At 41.7% G+C, this 7,219-nt stretch overlaps 1 pseudogene; it reads right to left on the reverse strand.

Moving 5' to 3' along the window:
• Positions 1 to 697: 697 nt before the first annotated feature.
• LOC102830258 lies at positions 698 to 6,371 on the reverse strand (annotated as a pseudogene).
• Between the last annotated feature and the right edge of the window lie 848 nt (positions 6,372 to 7,219).

Genomic DNA, 7,219 nt, shown 5'->3' on the forward strand with positions numbered 1-7,219 from the left:
TATTTTTTTTTTTTTTTTTTTTTGAGAGTAAATCAAGTTTATTTATGTTCACAGCACATACCAGGCGACCCCAACAGACACACCCTGAAAGCACACCGACCCCAACCGCATAGCCACCCTGCACTTTTGGGAGATGGAAGGCTACGGATCTTATCCCTAACAGTCCACCAAAGCCTCACACCATAGGCCCCGCAGAGTTGAGATGTTGGAGGACTGAGAGTGTAGCCCCCTAAACCTACACCCCACTGCCATCCTTGACTTCCTTCCTGTGCACTCTACCCAATCTCATCTTTCTCTTGTAGTCTCACTCAGTCCTAGGCACCCTGCCTCCATTGATCCCACAAAAGCTCAATACATACCAAGAGATTTGTAGTTCCAGCAGGGGGGCACCAATTGTATCCTGCATAAGTTAAAATAAATTATCACATACACCCTTCCATCACCTAGGTGTACATACATAAATACATATAAATATTAATTAGGAGCAATGAGAAATGATGCTTTGTTTTCCCACAGGGCCTAGATCCAGAAAAGTCCGTGCCTCTGTGTCCCGCAGGCACCAGATGGCTTCTCTGCTTAGTGTTGAGTTTGAGTTGCATTGGGAGTCCCAGTTTGGGTTATGGCCGTGTGTCCCAGTTACGTCTGTCTTCTCTGGTTTTTCAGATTCATATTTTTGGTGGGAGGGCTATCTTGGTCATTAAGCACCGAAGTGTTGCTGGAGAACAGTACTGAGGTACAGAGCATTGTCTGAGGACTTCAAGGTCAGATTAAGTGACTTGGAAACTGGGCGCTCAGGGATAGGTGTGGGGGAAGTGTCACTGGAGGCGTCCTCAGGGGACAGAGAGGTACTGGCACCCCTCCTTCGGCCATCAGGATCTGGCAGAACATCGGCCATCAGGATCTGGCAGGATCTTTTTGTTGAGTTGCAAAAAGAGAAGGCTTTTGGCGGGATTTGGTTCCTCGACTGGCAGTTGGCATGGAAGGGTAGAGAAACTTGGGGCTGCGCTTGCAGTGCCCTCGAGACGCGATGGGGCGTGGGGCGGGGACCACCGCAGGCTCTATGAGAGGATCGAAGGTGAACATCTCGGGACCCAATTCCCTCAGGGACCCCGGCTAGTGGTGGGGGTGGACATCTGGGTTTGCAGGACGCTCATGGTGGGCAGGGAGCTGCGAAAGTGGCACACGTCGCGCTGATCAGAGCAGAAAGGGAGTTCCATAAACTTTTTGAAGTCCCCTCCTAAAACTCTCAATCAGGGAGCTCTTTACTTGACAGGATTCAACTAATTATTGCTGATCCTATTCTAAATTATTTTCATATTCTATCTTTCTGACATTACATTAATTTGGGCAAGCCAACTGGAAATGGGAAGTCAAATAAAGCGAGTTACTTTGGGATAGGTGGATAGATGAGATGCCACTCTTAAAGCCATATCCTTTAGAATGTATTTGGGGCGGGGGGGGTCAGGGGGAATAATGTATTTTGAGGATGAGATAATTGTCATAATAATATCTACTGTTTTGAGCATTCACTATATGCCAGGTCTTGTGCTAATGTATTAACTCAACCCTATGAGGATAAAGGAGTCCTGGTGTGGTGCTGTGGGTTAATGCACTGGACTGCAAAGTCAGTTTGAACTTCATGTTTAGCAGTTCAAGGCACCACTTGTTCTTTGGAAACCCTATACAGAATCACTATGAGTCAGAACCAATTTGACAGCACTTAACAATAACATGAGAATAAATATATTTATTCCTGTTTTATTGGAAAGGGAAGAGCCCTTCCCAATGTTGCGAGGTTAGTAAGTGGCAGGGCAAGGGTTCAAACAGATATATTTGATTCTAAAGCTGTTGATGGCTTCTTTTCCTCTTACTAAGAAATGAAGTCCTTGTGCGGCACTGTGGGATAAAGCACTGCACATTAAGATCAGTTTGAACCCTATATAGGATCAATATGACGCAACAACATTTAACAACAACAAAAGAATGAAAGAAAAATGAAATCATGTCTTCTAGATATTCTTTGCCCAACAAGGAGGCTCAGCAGGTATGTAAACACGGCTATCAAAGTCAGTTTGGATTCCGAATAAGAAGAGATGGAGAGAGTTTGAAGAATGATTTCACATTCTGGAGGAATTTTTAACTATATACCTGACTCAGCTGACTATAGACTCTCAATTCCGCTGCTTAAAAACAAAACACAAGTTAAAAGCAAAAACAATGGCTTTTTAAAACCTGTTTAGTTTTGTTTACTTCCACATTAGAGTTACAACTTCCTTTTCTCTGTATTCATAACCTTTGTTGTTGTTGTTGTTGTAAGGTGCCATCGAGTCATACCCTACATTCAGAAAAGTACATATAACATACACCAAACCAAACTCACTGCCATTGAGTCCACTGGAGTCATAGTGAGTCTGTATGGGGTTTCTGAGGTTGTAAATCTTTATGGGAGAACAACTCCTCTGTCTCCCATGGAGCAGCTAGTGGATTTGAAGTGCTGCTCTTGCAGTTAGCAGTCTAGTACATTTCCTACAGAGATGAGAGGGATCCTTATGTAGTATATATATACAATTTAATATATAACAAAGTGAACATGTGAAGCCACCACTTATTAATAACCCCTGTCCCTTAGTCTACTAAGTATTTTTCCCAGGAAATGGTGAGTTTTATATGGTGTGGGTACTACCCACATTCAAGAGTACGTAAGACCACGATGTACCTTTAAGCATTTCCCAAGGTGGAGTCAAGGAGCTCTGGTGGCACAATGGCTAAGCACTTGACTGCTAAACAACAGGTCGATGGTTCAAACCCATGCAGCATCTCTGAGGGAGAAAGACGTGGCAATCTGTCCAGCCTGGGGAAACCCTAGGAAGCAGTTGGACTGTGTCCCATACGATTACTACGAGGTGGAAATGGACTCAAGGACACATAGCCTAATAAGGTGGGGTTCAGGTTGTGAGTGATTCTCCCCCTTAGGACTTGCAGAACTCCCCAGTGAATGGTGCATTCAAATGATAGCGATAAATTAACAGAAAAACAAAACAAAAAAGAGGCTTTGATATCTCATGGTGTAGATTGTTAAGCTCCAAGCTAATTAAGAAAAACCAGGGGAAGCAGAACAATTCAGCACTGATAAATTTTGCTGAATGGTAAGATCCTCAATAGCAATGATGTTAACATCAGTGAGTTATAACTGCCAATGACCCTACTGACACTCTGCAGACAAGGACCCTCTTGGTGATACCTTTTACTAACAGACCAATTTTGATACATTTCCTTAAGGAAGAAATTGGGCCCTCTGTTTTGAAGAGGGAAAACAGTGTTTCATGAAGGTAAGAATAAAAAGTACCTATGCTTCAGATTCAAGAACAGAAAAGACTTTTCTTGTGGCAATCCTAACATGTAAACACAAAACCAATTTTAAACTAATCATCAATCAATGGTAGCTTCAATCAGTGATGGCTAGATGTTTCTGAAAGTCAGCCAATCAATAGCAATGAGCTTGCTTTCACTTAAGTGCTGTCGAGTCACTTCCAACCCATAGCCATCCTGATAGGATTACTGAGGAGCAGCTGGTGAGTTTGAACTTCTGACCTTGTGCTTTACAGTCCAGTGCTGATCCTGCAGTGCTACAGCAGGAGCCCATAAAACCATAGTAAGATTATTTCTTGCTTTGTTCACAGAGACTAACCCTGATCACTAATAAGCCAGTTTGTCATAGAGTCAATTTCAACTCATGGCAAACATGACAACAATAACTCTCAAAGTATGGTCTCTGAACTAGCAGTATTAACATAAAGGATCCCTGGTGGTCGGCAGTTCAAAACCACCGGTTACGCTGAGGGAGAAGGATGAAGCTGTATGATCTGGTAAAGATTTATAGTCTTGGAAATCCTAAGGAGACATTCTACTCTGTCCTATCATGTTACTATTAGTCAGAATATACTCAATGACACTAGGCTGGGTGGGTTGCTGTTACATGCCATCGAGTTAAGTGCCAGTTCTGACTTATATAGTGACTTTATGTACAACAGGACGAAACACTGTCCAGTCCTGCGCCATCCTCACAATTACTCCTACGCTTGACCCCATTGTTGATGACACTGTGCCAATTCATCTTGTTGGGGACTCCCTTTTTTTATCTGACCCTCCACTTTACCAAGCATGATGTGTCTCTCCAGGGACTGGTCCCTCCTGATAATATGTCCACAATATGAGAGACGAAGTCTGGCCATCTTGACTTCTAAGGAGCATTCTGGTTGTACTTCTTACAACACAGATTTGTTTGTTCATCTAGCAGTCCATGGTACCTTAAATATTCTTCTCCAACACCATAACTCAATTACATCAATTCTTCGATGATCCTCCTTATTCACTGTCCAGCTTTCACATGCACATGTTGTTGTTATTGTTAAGTTCCGTTGAGTCGATTCTGACCCGTAGCGACCCTGTATAGAGTTTCCAAGGAGCAGCTGGTGAGCTTCAACCACCGACTTTGAAGTTCAAACAATTTTGCACAGTCTGACACATTAGCCCATAGGAAATTACCATGGCTTGGGTCAGGTACACTTTAGCCCTTAATGTTTGCTTTTGAACATTTTAAAGAGGTCTTGTGCAACAGATTTGCCTAATGCAATATGTCACTTGATTTTTTAACTGCTGCTTCCATGAATGTCAATGGTAATGGATCCAAGCAAAGTGAACATGTCTTTGACAACTTCAATCTTTTCTCCATTTATAGTGATGTTATTTATTGGTCCAGTGGTGAGAATTTTTGTTTTCTTTACAGTGAGGTGCAACCCATACTGAAGGCTGTGGTCTTTGATCTTTATCAGTAAGTGTTTTAAATCCTCTTCACTTTCAGCAAGCAAGGCTATATCATCTGCAGATCCAAAGGCTTTTAAGGACTACTGAATATAATCCAGCTACTCAGATTATTTGCCCAGCATACAAATTGAGTAAGGATGGTGACAGAATACAACCTCAGAGCACACCATTCCTGATTTTAAACCATTCATTGTCCCCTTGTTCTGTTCAGATGACTGCCTTAGTCTAGTACAGGTTCCTCATGAGCACAACTAAGTGTTCTGGAGTACTCATACTTCGCAATGTTGTCCATAGTGTGCCATGATCCACACAGTTGAAAGCCTTTGTGTGGTCAATAAAATACAGGTAAACATCTTTCTGGTATTCCCTGGTTTCAACCAAGATCCATCTGATGTCAGCAATGATATCCCTTGTTCCTCATTTGAACCGGAATCTGGCTTGAACCTCTGGAAGTTCCCTGTCAATGTATTCTTGCAGCCATTTTAAAACTATATTTAGCAAAATTTTACTTGCCTGTAATATTGATGATATTGTCTGGTTATCTCCACTTTCTGTTAGGTCACCTTTCTGTAGAATAGGTGACTATGAATCACAATATACTCAATGACAGTGGATTAGGTAGGTTAGGAACACGTTTAAGAAACAAAAGCAAACTATTGCCGTCATGTGAATTGGGACTCAAACGATCCTTTGGGACAGGATAGAACTGCTGTAATCTTTGCAGGAGCAGATTAGCAAGTCTTTCTCCTATGGAGTGGCTGGTGGGTTAGAACCACCAACATTTCAGTTAGGAGCTGAGCACTTAACCACTCTGCCACCAGAATCGTTAGGAACAAATTAGAAATGCAAATTCTCAGACCTACTGTATAAGAACATCTGGACATGGGGGTCCAGCATCTGTGTGTGTATCTTTTATTTATTTTTTTACAAGCTATTGAGAGCCACTGGTTTACAACTCTCCTTGCTTGGTGGTTGTGGTGGTGTGTGATGGAGTTGGTTCCGACTCACAGGGACCCTGTATAGGGTTTCTGAGGCTGTAAATTTTTATAAGAGTAGACAATCTCATCTTTCTCCAAAGGAGCAACTGCTGGATTTGAACTGACCTTACAGTTAGCCACCCAACATGTAGCCACTAAGTAATAAATTCAAGGTTTTTACTTCAGCCTCTTGCTTCATCAAAATGAGTATTATGGATTGATTGAATTATGTTCCTCTGAAATATGTGTTGTAGTTTGCCTATACTTGTGAATGTAATCCTATTTGAGAAAAGGGTTTTCTTTATTATACTGATGAGGTCTTACCCGTGTAAAGTGTGTAAAGTTGAACACCTTTGAGATTTAAACCAGGCTAATTAGGAAGCAGATCTGGTAGTATTTTGTTCTGCTTTACATAGAGTTGTTCTAAGACAGAAAGGACTGTGATGGCTCCTAACAAGGAAGCAGAGACACATGCCAAACCACATGAAGATTACCCAGGAGTTGAAGCTCTGAAGACACAAGGGCCTTCTTCCAGAGCCTGTGACGAAAGCCTTCCTCTAGAGCCAGCATCCTGAATTCAGCCTTCTAACCTCCTAAACTGTGAGAAAATAAATGTCTGTTTGATAAAAAACAAGCTCTAGCTTTGTGTAAATGTCTACAACTCACATTATTTATCTGCAAAATCAATCTAATATGCCATCATTCAAAGTAAAACAACAAGAAAATGTGCTTGTCAGTATTAATTGAGCCCCACTTTTCAAGGTCCAGAGAACACAATGTAAAAAATACCATGCCTGGTTGGAAGTATAAACATTAATCAAGTGAACACACAAATAAATGCAAATGTACAACTGTGATGTGAGTCAAAGACCTGTGTTTGCTGGAAATAAGTTTATATGCCAAGAGTTACAATATACGTAAGTTTTAAGTAGAAAACAGTAAGAATGTCCAACCTTCCTTCTGATTAGAGCTAATCTAATCAGATTAGCTTTAGGAGGAAGCATCAGGAAAAGTACAGATACAACGATCTGAGAAGAGTTGAAATCCTTTTGGTGGTATTAATCGTTGTTGACAGTGTTGTTGTTAGGTGCCATTGAGTTGGTTCTAACTCAAAACAACCCTATGCACAGTGCTGCTGCACCTGATCATGCACCATCCTCACAATTGTTGTTATGTTTGAGTCCACTGTTGTTGCCACCATGCCTATCCATTTCTGTGTGGATCTCTCTCTTTTTTACTATATCAAGCATGATGTCTTTCTCCAGGAACTGGTCCCTCCTGATAACATGTCCTAAGTATGAGAGATGAAGTCTCAACATTCTAGTGTCCAGGGAGCATTCTGGCTGTACTTCTTTCAAGACAGATTTGTTTGTTGTTCAGGCAGTCCTTCGTACTTTCAGTATTCCTCTCCAACACCA

This window comes from Chrysochloris asiatica, unplaced genomic scaffold (assembly GCF_000296735.1).
Source record: "Chrysochloris asiatica unplaced genomic scaffold, ChrAsi1.0 scaffold00137, whole genome shotgun sequence".
NCBI classification, from domain to species: Eukaryota; Metazoa; Chordata; class Mammalia; order Afrosoricida; family Chrysochloridae; genus Chrysochloris; species Chrysochloris asiatica.